This window comes from Saimiri boliviensis, chromosome 5 (genome assembly GCF_048565385.1).
Source record: "Saimiri boliviensis isolate mSaiBol1 chromosome 5, mSaiBol1.pri, whole genome shotgun sequence".
In the NCBI taxonomy this organism is placed as follows: Eukaryota; Metazoa; Chordata; class Mammalia; order Primates; family Cebidae; genus Saimiri; species Saimiri boliviensis.
In genome coordinates, this window is record NC_133453.1 from 138,017,385 (window position 1) to 138,035,260 (window position 17,876).

Here is a 17,876-nt window from a genome sequence, read left to right on the forward strand (position 1 = left end):
AGAGAGGGTGATGAAAAGAGGGACAGGAGGTGGAAGTAACTCCTGTTACATGGTTGAAGGTATTCTCTTCAAAGCATGTAATATGAGGAAAAATAAATTCAGTAAGTTAGAAAGGAAAAAGACCACTATTTACATTATCACTGTGCTGACTTTGAGAATAGGAGACACTCAGTGGGAGATTGCTGAGAGTCTTCAAATTATGTTATTGATAAAGCGCTAGGCTTATTAATCACAAATGGACCTCAGCAATGACTTCCACCTTCTGAATTATTTATATATGTGTCCTTGGATGTCAAATAAATCCATGGTAGTAACATTTTTATTAATGCTTCCTAAGACAAAACATTACTAAGCCTTTTTTGATCAAGGCCTGAGGTTGATTGAAGTTAGAAAATGAAGTCTAAATACAGATATTTAAAAAGAATTGCATTTTTGTAATGACATTTTAAAGCACAGAAAAGCTGTGAATACTTTGTTTCAATCAGACCAAATTCACTTTTATAACAAATAAACTGAAAATTCATTAGCTAAAATCTTTCCAGGCATCCAGGCCTTGGTGTGTTTCTTTCCCTTAGTTTCATTTCATCGGAAGGAATTCTGGCGGGCTCAGAAAATCGTATTAACTAACCAGAGGAGGGATGGAATCGGCCTTCACTGCCTGGTGGTTGCCCTCTGTGTATATTGGGACATGAACATACATGCCAATAGAGAAAACCTCCATTTAATTCCTTAAGCAATTGCAACAGGCAGGTATCATTTTCATTTAAGCATGAAGACTGGGACTGAAAGATTTGCGTAACTTGGGGAAGATCATTCCATAGGAAGGAAACACATTAGGGCCCAGCCCAGACTTGGCAGCTCCCACACCCAGCTGCCTCTCTCTCACACGAGGTCAAATTACCTGACATATATAGAGTGAGTTTGGAAACTTCATAAAAACTCTCCTCTTCTCAAATGTTTCCTCCACCTAAGTCCCTGGCTTTTGGCTATGAACATGTCCTTTGAGGGTAAGAGGTACTGATATTAGGAATACTTTCTGAGATACCATACCAACGCATCCATTGTCAACTCACACTGCACACATTCACAGAATCTACCAGATCCCATCCAGCCTGGGATACTCTGAGCCTCTAAGAGCCCAGGGAACTCAGACAGCAAAGTTTGAGTAAGGAGACCAAATCACCCATCCTCATTCATCATGCTTATTATTTTGCCTATAGCTAAACCTGTCTTTAATTTTAAAATTAAAGATTTTTAAAAAGCGTTTTTTCCTGTGGAATCATGTTTTAGAAATTCTGATTTTCTTTTCCAATTTCTCTTGAAGATCAAATTTGAAGAAAATATTATTGAATACCTACATGTTAGTTTGCTACAGGTAATGTACAAAAGAGAATAGAATGACATAAATATATTTGTGTTTATATTGTTGTAAAACTCACCTTTCAGTTCTATTTAGTAAAAGCTTACCCTATATATGGACCCATGCGTGTATAGGAGATGGTATCTGCTTTCTCATGAGGGGCAGAAACACAGGTAACTTTGAGGCAGGGAGGATGTGGTTACACAAAGAAAGATGGAAAAGAGGAAATGGGAGAGCTATAAGACAAACAGCTATACGTGGTATGTGATAAAAAGCCCAGTGAGCACACGGGCAGAGCGTTGAAGCTCTAAGAGAGGGAAAATATTTTTATTTCATGGTAGTAAAGCATTTGCTACCTCATAGTAGTTTTGTGACCTTATGAAAATAACTCGGGCTCTCTCAGCTCCGGTTTCCCCATCTGTAAAACTGCAATGAGGATGGTTGTGAAGGTAAGGTGGTGAGCTAAAGAGATAAGGTATCAATTTGTGGCATTTATTATCATCATTATTGTTATTCAATGAGGAGATGATATTTGAGATAAGCCTTCCTAGACAGAATATTTGAAGAAGTTTAGGAGAACGGGAAAGAGAACAGCTACATGGGTATGGGACAGTAAGAGGTGGGAAAAAGTGAACAGGCAGCATATGCACTGTATGACAGGGAAAGGAGAGACAGAGTCATCAGGTTATGTCCTGGTTCCTGATGCCGGGTAGTGTGTCATTAGGAGGGGATAAGATGCCACGGCTAGTTTGGGGGCAATAGTTACATTATTTGTCACATGGCTTCTCAATTAAGTGAGGATATTTTTCCTAAAGTGTTATCTCTGTCAGGAAAAAAATGTGAAAATACTTTGAAATGAATAAAATGATAATTACTAGGTGTCTTGTTTAGCTGCCTTTCCATGTTACCTAATTCTATAGGGGCCTGTACTGCTTTTGAGCCATTTTATAAATCTGTGATGTATGGAAAGTTTATACGAATGCAAATGACTTTCTCCTAGGAATGCAAATAAGCTGTCCAGTAGAATTAAATGTATATTTGCACAGTAACTATTGACATGTTCTGTATTGATTTTATTTCAGCATTTCTGATTGCATGGATATATGTGTGCTGTTTGAATTCTTCCTCATACTGGCTGTAACATCTTACTGGTTCTCTCACTACTTAATGATAAAGAAAACCTTTACATATATTCATTTTATATTTGTTAAGAGTTATATTTTATTGGGAGGCTAAGGTGGGCATATCACAAGGTCAGGAGATTGAGACCATCCTGGCTAACACCATGAAACTCTATCTGTACAAAAAATAAAAAAATCAGCCAAATGTGGTGGCATGCGCCTGTAGTCCCAACTACTCGAGGTGCTGAGGCAGGAGAATCACTTAAGCCTAGGAAGTGGAGGTTGCAGTGAGCCAGGATTGCGCAACTGCACTCCAGCCTGGGCAACAGAGTAAGACTCTGTCTCAAAAAAAAAAAAAAAAAAAAAAAAAAGAAGAAGACGTTAACCTTAGTTTACTATAACTTTTTTACTTTATAAACTTTAAAATTTTTAAAAATGCTTTAACTCTTCTGTAATAGCACTGAAAACACAAACATATATTACAGCTGTACAAAATTAGTTCCTTTTTTATATCCTCATTCTAAAACCCTTTTTCTATTTTTAAATTTATTTTTTTACTTTTTAAAGTATTTGTTAAAAATGAAGACATAAACACACCATAGCCTAGGCCTACACAGGGTCAGGATCATCAATATCACTCTCTTTTCCCACATCTTGTCCCCCTGGAAAGTCTTTGGAGCAAAACCATACATGGAGCTGTCATCTCCTATGATAATAGTGTCTTTTTCTGGAATACCTTCTGAAGGACCTGCCTGAGGCTGTTTTAAAATAATTATAAGTACACTCTAAAATAACAATAAAAATCTAGTATGTATTTCATAAACCAGTAACATAGTAATTTATTATCATTATCAAGTATTATGTACTGTACATAATTGTGTGCACTACAGTTTTTTACAATTGGCAGCACAGTAAGTGTGTTTACACCAGCATAGCCACAAACACGTGAGTAATGCATTGAGCTGTGACATGGCAATGACTATGACGTCACTAGTTGTTAGGAATTTTGTGGCTCTGTTTTAATTTTACGGGACCACCATTGTCTATGCAGTCTATCATTGACTAAAACATTGTCATGCAGTACATGATTGTGTGTGTGTGTGTGTGTGTGTGTGTGTGTGTGAATCCAAAGAGGATAGTCTGCAGCTACCCTGCTATATCCTAGCAGAACCCTTTCCCACAGCAATATGTCCACTTATTGCTGCAGCCTGTTCTCATTGGTTTGATTATTCTCAGGACCCTTGGCCTTGCCACACATCTTTGGACTTTCCCACTCTTTTGAATTTGAGATATTGACTTTTTCTCCTCCATGCTCTCCAAGGACCTTTTTTTTTTTTTTTTTTTTTTTTTTTTTTTTTTTTTTGCCACGGACGCTTTGACACTTTTGTTGTTGGAGGACTTGAATAGGCTACCTTTGCCCTGGCAGACCCATGTACCGCGCTAACCAGTTCCACCCTTCTAAGTGGAGAAGATGATCATGGTCTATGGGGCTACAGCTCACATGCAAGGGCGTTGGTGGAAATCAGCTATGCTTCCCATGGATGAGCACACAGTAGATAGTTCATTTACACACACTATTTGCAATCCTAACCCTGGAAATGAGAAAAATCTCACAACATCTGACCTGGAGGCTCACAGAAAAAAAGTGCTTGTCAGTCAACAGTTCCTGCCTGACTCTTTCTGATCCTTTACTTTTTAAATCAGTCATCAAATGATGATTTTAAAGTTTTTAAAATTTTTCAGCTCATCATTTCTATCATTTTGTACAACATATCTCATCAGGCCCTTATTCATATTCATTCAGTGGTCTTTTCAAATAAAACTCTTTGACTTTTCACACACAAGTTTAATCAAGTGTCCTTTAATATTACCTGAGACTCCAGGGTTTCTCAGCCTTCGTAATCTTAGTATCTTAGACAGAGTATTTCTTTTTGTGGAAGGGCTGTGCTGAACATTGTATAATATTTATCAGCAGTTCTGGCCTGCACTCTCTACATACAAGTACCCTCCTCCCTGATGGGACAGCTAAAAATGCCACCAGACATTTGCCAAATGTCCCTGGGGAGTGGGGCAGAGGGGGGACAAAATCACCCTTGGTTGAGACTCTTATCTATGTGTGCCAGCTTGCTATTCTTTGCAATCCCAACCCTGGAAACAAGAAAAATCTCCCAACATCTCACCTGGAGGCTCACCGAAAAAAAAATGCTTGTCAGTCACCATTAGACTTCTATTTGGGGTTCCTGGGTGCACAGCAAAACAGAAAGTCATCAGTTTTGTTTTGCTTTCCTGATGTGTGCTTTAGGGGAAAAGCAAAGTAATCTTGGTGTGCTTGAATGAGATAGAGGTATTTCTCATAACACAATTAGAACGGGAAAAATTGCATGCAATTAGGTTGAAGAATGCCTTCTTTAACATGCACTTGGCATAACATAGCCAGCAGGTTGCAAATTATGGAATGCAGATTTTCATTATCAGGTCTGCATAATGTATAGCTTGCACTTAACAACCCAGCTCTGGGTTGTTAGGAAGGTCTGGTAGTTAGGAAGTATATAAATTGTTTGGTGCGGTAACTAAGGTTTAACACTTTCTGCCTCTAGTTTTTTATTGCTGTTTCCTTAATTTAAGCACATCTGCTGCTGTATTTACATTGTTTTCAGGTGTTCTTTTTTCTAGTATATTTACCATCATGGTGGCTGCCATGGACTATCAGCATTATATGGGAAATCATTCTGAAATCCCCCCAATGCTGGAGAGAGCAGAAATGTGAAGGCTGACCATCCGCAGCCGGGGCATGCCCAATGGGATGACTGGGAAGACCATGGTGTCAGTTTTTCCACTGGACAAAATGGGAGGGGCAGTCACTGCTCATTTTCCAGTTCCTGCCTAACCCTCTCTGGCCGTTTACTTTTAAAATCATTCATCAAATGACCATTTTAAAGTTTTTAATGTTTTTCAGTTCATCATTTCTATCATTTTGTACAATGCATTTCATTGGGCCCTTATTCTTGCCAGGAAACTCTCTGCCCTAGTTCCAATCCTAGTTCACCACTTAATACAGAAGTCCCCCCTTATCTGCAGTTTCACATTCTGTGGTTTTAGGTACCCAGTCAACCACAGTCTGAAAACACCAAAAGAAAAATTTCAGAAAGACACAGTTCATTCGTTTTCAATTACGCACCGTTCTGAGTAGCATGATGAAATCTCTCTCTGTCCTGCTCTATCCCGCCTGGGACGTGATGCATTCACGTGTCCAGCATATCTGCACACTACCTGCCCATTAGTCACTTAACGGCCATCTCGGTTATCAGACTGGCTGCCATTGTACTGCAGCAGTGCTTGAGTTCAATTATTTAACTGAATTCTTCTATTTTGTTATTAATTGTTGTTCATCTATTCCCACGGTGAATTTATAAATTACTATAAAGTATTCATATACAGGAAAATACATAATATATATTCAGTACTATTTGTGGTTTCTGGCATTCACTGTAGGGGGGTGCTAAGAATGTATCTTCATGGACCACTGTAGCTGGAAAATTTACTGACTTCTAATCAGGGGTGATAGTCAAAATAGATAAAATTGTTGAGGCTCAACCAGTTCAAGCAGATGGCAGGACAGCCCAGGAGCAGGTACTGGGCACTCCTTTGAGTCACTGGATTGTGTGAAAGCAGGGAGGGGAACAGCCTAAGTAGGGGGCAGTGAAAGGGAGATGACGCAGAGGAGGATTTGGAGGAGCCAGAGCATAGGAGAGTGCTTGCAGCGATCAGGGTAGCAGATTTACCACAGGTGTGGAAGTACCTGAATCTCTTAACAGCCACACACTGTGAGTTCCAAGCCAGATTAAGTCTCACCTGCCTCATGCAAAATGGAAATTCAAATAGTGTTTACTTGATAGGGTTATGATGGTGCTTAATGGAGATTTTGCAGGTAAAGCACATAGCACAGGGCCTGATGTGGCATCAGTGCTCACTAAATGTTAGCCAGTCTTATTATCATTGCCCGATTGTGTCTTCCCTGATTTGTGCTTCTTCCTTGCTTTATCCTACCCACATGTCTATTCTGTGTATTTTTAGTTCTATTTCCCCATTTCTTTGTTGTTTCCGTTTAAAGTTTTCTCATGTTCCTAATTCCATTTCTGTCCTTTTATGTTTCTCTGTTTTATTTCTCCTTTCCTGTTAGTAGTTTGTCATGCATTCTCCCAAATTTATGTGGGAATTAATATGTGAATGGTATGGGAATACAAGGCACGAATCAATTTTCAAAATAATGGATGCCTGGAAGTGAAAATGAATGGAGGGGGATATTTCATTGGCACCATAACTACAATTAACACACTTTCTGCTGAATTTTGAGGTTAAGGAAAACCCATCTGTCTGTATGATAGAGGAGGGTATTTAAGGTGTTGTGTCAGGGCCAGAGACTGAGTTATGGGCAAATAATACAGTATGTTCCCAGACTTGAGTCAGACCCCAGTGGACAGGAAGAGTGGGGTGAAAACTGAGGAAGTCATCTGTGCAAGGGACTCCATGAGATCAGAGACAAGGAGTAAAATGCCTGAGCTCAAATGACAACAAGCAATCCCAAACTAGAGACAGGATCCTTCTCTTCACTTGGAGCAGATCCCCCAGCATTAATCTTGCAGTGTGGTGATAGCAAAAGTCAGTACAGGACCCCTGGGACCCCTGGAGCTTCTCACATCTCTGAGAGTACCAGCAGCAGCTATTTTGATCAAAGCAGAGGTGTTCTCATGGAGGGATGATTTGGTCAAATGTATCTAGAGTAGCTTGTGGGAGTGGGTGTAGCATGTGAGGACCACAGTGAAGACCTTGTAAGAGAAGTAGTTGTTAGCTGTCAATGAGGCTCAAAAATCACTGAAATTCACAGCAAGCTGAAGTCATGTGGAGTGATGCCAAGATTCTGAGGGTTACTCATGGAAGCTGCAGTCTAGCAGAGTGGGTTTTAAGCACTGAAGTTACCTCACTGCGTCTACAGGCTGGGCTATAGTTTGGCTGTTTGACACCCTCAGATCTCATGTTGAAATTTGATTCCAGTGTTGGAGGTGGGTCCTAATTCAAGGTGTCTGGGTCCTAGTAGCAGATCACCATTAATAGACAAATGCCCTTTCTGAGGGGAGGGCGTGATTGAGTTCTGTGTTAGTTCCCGTGAGAGACAGCTGTGAAAAAGAGCCTGACACCATTTTTCCCTTTCTTGCTTCCTCTCTCACCATGTGATCGCTACAAAGTCAGGTCCCCTCTGCCTTTTGCCATGAGTGGAAGCAGCCTGAGGCCTCACCTGGTACAGATGCCAGTGCCATATTTCTAGCACAGCCTGCAGAATCAGGAGCCAAACAAACCTTTCTTCTTGTTTTTCTTCCCAACTTGTTTTAGTTGTGAAATAAAGGCCCAGTGGAGTGTTTTCTCCACTATGTCATGACCATGGGCCATTAACTTGCCTCATTTTCCTCAGAGTTACCTACTACTTAATGTCTGAAGCAACACAAATATTAGCTTGACTAATGTTACATCTATGTTGTTAAGAAACATGTACTCAGGGGCTACATGTGCAGGTTTGTTACATGGGTAAATTGCATACCATAGGAGTTGGGTATGCAGATTATTTTGTCATCCAGGAAATAAGCATAGCATCCATAGGTGTTTTATGTTTTTCCAGGTTTTTTTTTTTTGTTGTTGTTTGTTTGTTTGTTTTGAGATGGAGTCTTGCTCTGTCACCAGGCTGGAGTGCAATGGCACAATCTCAGCTCACTGCAACCTCCACCTCGGGGGTTCAAGCGATTCTCCTGCCTCATCCTCTTGAGTAGCTGGGACTACATGTGCCTGCCACCACACCCAGCTAATTTTTCTGTATTTTTAGTAGAGATAGGGTTTCACCATGTTGGCCAGGATAGTCTTGATCTGTTGACCTCGTGATCTGCCTGCCTCAGCCTCCCAAAGTGCTGAGATTATAGGTATAAGCCACTGCACTTGGCCTATACGTAGCTTTTTGATTGTCACCCTTCTCCTACCCTCCTCCCTCAAGCGGGTGTTGGTTTCTGTTGTTTCCTTCTTTGTGTACATGTGTACTCCATGTTTAGCTTCCACTTACAAGTGAGAACACAAGGTATTTGGGTTTTTGTTCCTGCATGAATTTTCTTATGATAATGGCCTTCAGCTCTATCCATATTGCTGCAAAAGACATGATCTCATCCTTTTCTAATGGTTGCATAGTATTCCATGGTGTATATGTAACCATGTTTTCTTTATTCAGTCCTCTGTTGTTGAGCATGTAGGTTGATTCCATGTTTTTGCTGTCGTGAATAGTGCTAAGATAAACACACATGTCCATGTGTCTTTATGGTAGAACAATTTACATTACTTTGGGTATATACCCAGTAACAGAATTGCTGGATCAAATGGCAGTTCTATTTTAAGTTATTTGAAAATCTCCTAACTGCTTTCCACAATGGTAGAACTAATTTACAATCTCACTAGCAGTGAATAAGCAGTCCCTTTTCTCCACAATAAAACTCCTGTCTTTATAAATGACCCAACCTGTGGTATTCCTTTATGGCAATTCAAACAGACTAAGATAGGGTGGTTGTCTGAGTTACAGAGGCAGATACAAAAAGGAAAATTATACTGATTACTACTTCTAACCTTGCCCCTCACTCCACCTTTCAGAAATTAGGATTAAGTATGTCTAGGGTAAGGCCCAGGAATATGAACTTTTAACAGGAACTCCATCCTCCCTTCTATTTCTATCCTAGATTCTTAGAACATGCACAATGTTTTCATGGACTATATATTATGAAACACTGGATTAGAGCAAGGTTACATGCTTCCAAAGGAGTAAGCTTGGAATTAAAAATACTAAAATATATTACTATATTTTGGGGGGCTAGAGATAGAACTTAGAATTGATTGAACTCCAAATATGGCCAGACAATTTTTTGGAAGATTTTCCTTCCCTAAAGTTCTTTGTTTACCCATAAAATGTGAACTTTCCTTGACTGTGTGTGGAGGAGATTGATGGTATCAACTGATATAGATATTTTTGAGTGTGTAATGTGGTTTTATGAAGCATTTTTATATTGTCTATACACTCTTGAAAAGTACATGCAATTGCTTTTTTTTTTTGACAAAACAAAAAGCATCACCCATTTGCACTTGTTTCTTCAGTCAGCAGATAGCAGATGACTGTTAGAAAGTTGAAGCAAGTTTGTGGTCCACTGTCATGGATAGTGGAGACAACATTGGGCCAGAAGTGGCAAGAACTGAATCCAGGACTCAGCTCTGCCACTTGCTAAATGGGACCTTGAGGAAACCATTGCTCTGCACTTAAATTCCTTGCCAGCAAAATGAGGGAAGTGGCCTAGACACCTAGACATCAACATTTCACATCACGTAGAGATCTAGCATCACAAGTCATCCTTTGTTGCCTTTAAGGACTGTTGAAAAATAATCAGCTATCAGAGTGCTTAATCCCAATCTTTAATTACATAAAGAAAACCAATACCATACACCTCTTGGCCTGGCCCATTTCGAGACAGGATGGAGGAGGAGGCAGAAGGAAGTGGGAGTTGTACTGGGGAGGGAGAGAGACTATCTCTTCCAGCTGCTCTTATGATGAGGAAATAATTACTTAATAGCTAGGCAATTTGTGAAGCAGCTGCTGGTGGTTTAGGGACACAGCTGTTCCAAAAAAGAAAAAGAATTGGGCTTTTTTTTTCTTTCCATATCCTTCCCATAGTAGACAAATTAGATATGCAGTTTCAAAATAAATGATTAATTCCTACTGAGGAATTTTCTTTAGAGTCCCTTACTGAGTAAGGATCTAAAGGATTGGTTAAGTTTCAAAGCTCACATTTAAATATCTATCCTAAAAGTATGAGGATCTGAGAGAAATCCAAGCGCACTGGAAATGTATGCCATACTTTCTACTTGATGTTGCTATAATTGATAGTCATTATTTTTACTCCCTGAGGTAAAATAAAATCAAACAGTAATATGCCAGAACAACTCTCCTTTTTTTCTGGCCACGGAGTGTGGATCAAACGAAGGTTCAATTCTTTGATGGCATTGGCCAGGCAAGCAGGGTGTCTGGACAACTAGAGAGAAGGTGGTGATGGGATGGAAATTAGACGCCCACTCAGTAAATCTGTGGGAGCAGGTAAATGGACTAGGGATTTTGTGGGTATTTTTTACATCATCTTCAGAGGCATTAGGGAAGAAGGTCTCAGTCTATCCATTGTAAAGATGAAAAAACCAAAGCCCAAATGACTTACCAAAGTTTTCCCAGTGGTGATGAGTGGAATCAAGTTGAAAAGTTAGAAAAGTGGTTAAAGGAAACACATTTGGAGTCTGGCTGTTTGAATCACAGATCTGCCACTGTCTGATGCTGGACAAGTGACTTAGCCATGAGATACTTCCTTTCCACTCAGCACAGTTGTCCAGCAGACCATGAGCTCAAATTCAGTGACAGAGATGAATTATTAATTCTGTTTGACTTGAAAGCCTTTGCTCATGTACTACACTTTGCTACACTGAAAGTAACCCAGGTTTGCAGAAAAAAAAATCACATCTGGCTACATAAAAAAAAACATTTTATACAGCAAAACATTATGTATTAGCTTGGCTAACATTACACTTAACATTGTTAAGAAAGAAACAGGAATCAAGAGGAATGTGATTCCGATTCTTTTCATGGGGTAGTCATCAAACAACCTTGACTCACCTTTCCTCTCTTGAGTGTTAACTTCTGAGTTGTCAGTGGTGTGAGTAGGACCTGGGCAGCATGTTGCATTTTGAGCAGTTGCAGGAGGCCATCTTTCAATAAATTCCCCTGGAAGGAAGGAAATAATAGCCTAATCTCATCATCTGTCGATTGAACAAGATCTGCCATATTACAAATCTGCTTAGCCTAGGAGCAGCTCTCCTGGCCTGCTTTCCTCCAGCTGTCTAAATATTACTTAGTTCCAAGTTCCAAAACCTGTCTTACTCCTACTTCCTCCAACAAATCCCATCTCAAGGCCTTCAGGCCACACTGACCTCTTTCTCCTTTCCAGAGTCCCAAAGTTCCTTGCATCTGTGCCACACATTTCAGAACTAGTTTTGATGATCTTATATTGTCCTCTGGCTCATTTTAAACCAAAATTTGTTCCTTGAGAATGAAGATCATGCTAGAAATCTCTTTGTTCCCTGCAGATTTCAGCAGGGTGAAGGAAAAGTCATAGAAGACTGAATGTACACTAGATTTTCAAGTTCTGGATTTAATCTTTTCATAGCTGGAATTGCCTCTTCCTCAGATGCCTTATTTGTTAATCTAATTGGGGCAACATGAAGTCATGTTATGTCACTGACAGAGAACAGGGGAGTTAGGTTTTCATTTTGGTCCTAGCGATTACTCTATGTGTAACCTCAACTTCTTTATCTATACATTGGGAACAATAATTCTTACTACACAGATTGTGTTGAAACTGAATTACATAATTCATAAATGAAAACACCAAATTCTGATAAGTGCTAAATGCCATTTTCTTATCTTGTCCTTTCCTATAATGCCCGTTATGATATAAACCAGGCTCCCTCATCAGTCTTGCAGAAGTATTCTCAAGAAAAATTTATATCTTTGGTTTATCAACATGTGTGCAAAGCTGTGTTGATAATCTAGAGCTGAGTCTTTTAACAATATCTCAGCTGCTATGACATAGGTCTCATAATAAAATGTGAATGTAAATGTGACAGAAGTCAATATTAGGACTTTAAGGAAGGGACACTCAACATTCCTCTTTGTACAGGAGGATGACACAGCACAGCCTGCCACCTGTGAGCTTACCTTATCTTAAATGGTAATAACTTGCATGGGCCAGAAAACCAGGTAGTGGCTGGGTAAAACAAGTCAGTAGTTTACAATTAAACATGTATATGGAGAAGAGCCCTTATGCAGTGGGACTGTATAAAAGTAGTACTTCTCAGGCTGGGCATGGTGGCTCATGCCTGTAATCCCAGCACTTTGGGAGGCTAAGGTGGGTGGATCATGAGGTCAGGAGTTTTATGAGACCAGCCTGGCCAATATGGTGAAACCCTGTCTCTACTAAAAATACAAAAAATTAGCCAGGCATGGTTTCACATGCCTGTAGTCCCAGCTCCTTGGGAGGTTAAGGCAGGAGAATTGCTTGAACCCAGGAGGTAGTGGTTGCAGTGAGCCGAAATCTCAGCACTGCATTCCAGCCTGGGCAACAGAGCGAGGCAAAAAAAAAAAAAAAAAAAAAAAAAAAAAAAAAAAAAAGAAAGATAGAAAGAAAGAAAGAAAGAAAGAAAAAGTAGTACTTCTCAAACATTAGCCTGCATCAGAATTAGCTGAAAGCTAGTTAAATGCAGATTTTTTTTGTCCCTACCCCTAAAGATTCTGATTTGCTATGTCTGAGATGGGCCCTAAAACTCTCATTTCTAGCAAGTTCCCAAGTGACACTGAGGCAGCTGGTTCCTCAGCTACTGAGAATGTGAAACACTGATCTCAACCTCATGCATTTAGTCTTCAATGGATTCATCATTTGTTATTTTCTAAAATGAGTATCTTCTGGAAATATCCAGGATGCAGTATAGGAACTGCTGCTTGACTAGGAAAGTGATTTATGAAGCTTAAGGAACAGAATTTATTATTTATAGTTATTTACCATAATAAAATGTCTATCACTACAATGAAGGAAGGGAGTTATAAGTACTTGAAAATAAAAATCTTATATTTTAGATTTTTTGTGTGATACTCCTTCCCCATTACAATAGATTGGTCAGAGAAACAGTAATTACCAACTCCCTTCTCTTAGAATAGCATCCTTGCCTACAGACTCTGTGGACATGTTTCGACAACTGGATTAGACCTCTTTAAATATCAAATCCATCCCTGATCAATTTCAAGTTGTTTCTGTCCCCATAGATGGCATCAGTCCCTTGTGGGTGGTTTGCCATTTCCTGCCTGTGATTGAATTCCTGCTTTCTTCTTATCCTCAGTAGTTTATGACATGGACATTCTCGGGTGCCTTGTCCACATTATGATCCTGCTATCCATCTGGGTGACCTCCAAACTTTGTGTTTTCTGCTTTCATATCACATGAGACTCTCAAGGAGAAAGTTTCAGGATGGGTAAAGCTAAGAAGTAAAAATAGAAAGAGTGGTGAAAATTGGGTAGGAGAATAGTACAAAGGTTGAAAGAAGAACACATTTATTTTCGAGTGTGGAGTGATCTGTGACGAAAGACATGAATCAAGAAGTCTCACAGAATTCTGGTTTTAATAGTTTCCTAAATGTACTTATTAACATTTACATTAAAGCCAGAAAGAAAGGAGAGGAAGTCATTCAAGAGAAAATTGTCACAGGGAGATCCTATCCAATGGAAATGGCCACCTTGTATTGATCATTTACCACAGGCTGGGTATATAGGGAAAGAGTACTCAAGATTAATTAGCTGCATAGCAGAATCTCCAGGGGAGCTTTTACAAATCCTGATGCTAGGCCTCAGTGCAGACCAATGCAGGTGGAATCCAATGTATTTAAAGCTACGTAAGTCATTCCAATGTGCAGCTAATTTTGAGAGCTACTGTCAATGGTGCTAAAGCCAGCTCTCACTAGCTCACAGAAGCCAATTATTAAATTTTCAGAAATTCTGTAAGTGAAACACATTGGCCACAGCGGGAATATTTACACCATGGAAATTTACAAATGCTGGAAATCTTTTTTTTAATCTCTCTGGAGAACTAGTTTTTAAACCTTTACAAACACACTGCTGGCCCTAAGGGGTAACCATATAACTTGCTATTTAAACCTGGGCAATTTTAAGACACATACAGGGGACCAACACACACTGGGGCCTGTCAGAGGGTGGGGGTGGGAGGAGGGAGAGGATCAGGAAGAATAACAAATGGGTACTAAGCTTAATACCTGGGTGATGAAATAATCTATATTAAAAACCCCCATGACATAAGTTTACTTTGAAATAATCTGTATAACAAACCCCCAAGACACAAGTTTACCTATGTAACAAACCTGCACATATATCCCTGAACGTAAAATAAAAGTTAAAAAAAGAAAAAGCACAAGAAAAAGAACATAAAGAAAACATTGTTAATAATTATGCCAGGAAAATTAGCTCAAATCTGAAATTATGACCACTTTAAGTATGTAAGTATTTAATACTCATAATACCTATGAAAGACAGTAATCATAATGTCCATTTAATAATTAGTCAACAGTGTCCTGGGGAATTTCAGTAAGTTTCTTAAATTTCTTTCACACAAATTAGAATTAAAGGAGTCAGAATTGAAGTGAATCTGACTACACTAAGCCTACCACTTGTGACAGCCATGGGATGATATCACTGGTTGCAGAGGAGCAGAAATAAGCAGACACCTGTGCTGTGGCAGGTTATCATTCATTTCAGGTACTTTATGGAGTAGCAATGGCCTAAAATAGTTGAGTTTATATAGGATTCACTTGAACATATTTCTGATGACTGTATAGTAAGTCAGAAAACTTAGAATGTAAAGATGCAGTCCTAAGGCAGAAAAATCAGAGAATAAATGTTTTTCTTAAATGTCTTCTGTGTAACTATGTCCTGTGTAGGATGAAAAAAATCTATTAATACTTGATGTTTAAGAGACAACTCAAGAATCACCTGGCTTTTAGGTATTTTAGGTTGGCTGAGAGGTGAGACAGACAGGGAGAGGGAAAGGGAAGGAGAGAGAAAGAAAGGTACAGAGGAAATGGGAGAGAGAGAGAGAGAGAGTGAGAGAGAGGTGGTGACTGAGATGAAAAAGAGAGATGGACGATCTTGTTATCTTTCTTTTATCACTGACTATTCTACCAAACACAAGGCATATTAAAACTATCTCCACTCTCTACAATCTCATTCCACACGTCTTTCCCAATTCTCAGCAGCTGAACTTGCTTCCTACTTTAGATTAAAAGTAGAAGCTGTTAGATTGGAAGTATTGATCCTAAGTCTACATGCATATCCACCTACACATACACGCATTCTATCTTCCTTCTATCTATTATACTTGCAGAGCCATTTCTCCTTCTGCCTGAAGTCAGCTTTTCCTTCTGGCCCTTGAATTCTCCCATGCTCCACATCTGTGCACTGTCAGGATCTCTCTAGCACACTTTTCTCATTCTCCCTCATTTGGATCTATGCCATTGGCCTTTGTCATTGTTTGTTTGCCTTTAAAAACAACATTTTATTAGAGCTTATAATTTTATGGTCAGGAATTCTGTGGTCAGAAATTCAGTCTCCTTTTGGTTGGGCAAATCTTTTCCACCTCTTTTGATTAAGGTTGCTCTATGGAATTCAGTAGGCAGATGGTCAGGCTGGGAGGTCTGAGATGGCTCTGCTCACATGGCTGATGCCTCAATGGGAATGGCTTAGCCAGAGTAACTGGTCAGAGTATCTACAGAGGGCCTCGCAGCATGGTGGCCTCTGAGTAGCCCTGCTTCTATTTACATTATTTTATTTTTATGATTTTTGTCAATACATAATATTTGTACATATTGTGGAGTACATGCAGTATTTTGATACATGCATACAATGTGTAATGATCAATCAGGGTATTTAGGATATCCATCACCTCAAACATTTACCATTTCTTTGTGTTAAGAATATTTCAAGTCTCCTCTCCTAGCTATTTTAAGATATAAAATATGTTGTTAACTAGAGTTACCCTACCGTGCTATCAAACACTAGAAGTTATCCCTTCCATCAAACTGTATTTGTGTACCTATTAACCAAGCTTGCTTCATCCCTCTTGCCACACCTGTCCCTCCTACCACAGACTCTGGTAACTATCTTTCTCGTCTCTACCTCCGTGAGATCAACTTTTTAGCTCCCACGTTATGAGTAAGGACAGGTGACATTTGTCTTTCTGTGCCTGGCTTATTTCACATAACATAGTGACCTCCAGTTCCATCTATGTTGCTGCAAATAACAAGATTTCATCTTTCTCATGGATGAATAGTATTCCATTGTGCATATAACTTACATTTTCTTTATCTGTTCATCCATGGATGGACACAGGCTGATTCCTTATCTTGACTGTTGTGAATGGTACTGTATTAAACATGGAAGTGCAGGCATCCCTGTGATGTACTGATTTCCTTTCCTTTGGATACATTCCCAGTGATGGGATTACTGGAATGTGTAGTGGTTCTATTTTTTCATTTCTTGAAAATTCCATACAGTCTTCCAATGGCTGTACTGATTTACATTGCCACCAATAGTGTACAAGAGTTCCCTTTCTCTGCATCCTTGCCAGTATTTGTTATTTTTGTCCATTGGCTTTTAAGTATTCTCTCCTGAAAATATAAATATATATATATATATATATATATATATATATATATATATATATATTGCATTTTAATGCATTCATCCATTGATGGAGATTTAGGTTGATTCCATGTCTTTGCTCTTGTGAAAAAATGCTGTGATAAATATGTGAGTGCAGGTATAGCTTTCATATACTGATTTATTTTCATTTGGATAAATATTCAGTAGCGGAGTTGCTGGATTATAATTTTATTTTTAGTTTTCTGAAAACTTCCATACTGTTTTGTGTAGTGGTTGTTCTAATTTACATTCCCATCAATAGTGTATGAGTTCCCTTTTCTCCATCTCCTCCTCGGCATGTTATTTTTTGTCTTTTTAATCATAGCCATTCTAACTGGGATAAGACGATTTATCATTGTGGTTTTGACTTTCATTTCCCTGATGATTAGTAATATTGAGACTTTTTTCATATACTTTTTGACTATTTGTGTATTTGCTTTTGATGAATGTCTATTCATGTCCTTTGCCATCTTTTTAATGAAATTATTTTTAATGGTTGAGCTCCTTTTGTATTCTGAATATTATACCCTTGTCTGATGAACAGTTTGCAAATATGTTCTGCCATTCAACCTGTTATCCCTTCACTCTCTCGATTGTTTCCTTTGCCGTGAAGAAGCTTCTCAGTTTCATGTAGTCCCATTTGTGTCTTTCTGTTTTTGTTGTTTGTGTTTTTGAGGTCTTAGCCATAACATCTTTGTCTAGATCAATGTCCTGAAGTGCTTTCCCTGTTTCTAACAGAAGTTTTACAGTTTCAGGTATTATGTTTAAGCTTTTAATCCATTTGAGTTGATTTTTTTAATATGGTAGGAGACATAGTGGTCCAATTTCATTCTGCTTCATATGAATATTAAATTTTCCCTTAAGCCCTTAATAAAAAGACTGTTCTTTCCCCAATGTACATTGATGGTACCTTTGTTGAAAATCAGATGGCTGTAAATAGGTAGATAATTCTGGGTTCTCTAATCTATTCCATTGGTCTATGTGTCTATTTTTATACCAATATCATGCTGTTTCAATTACT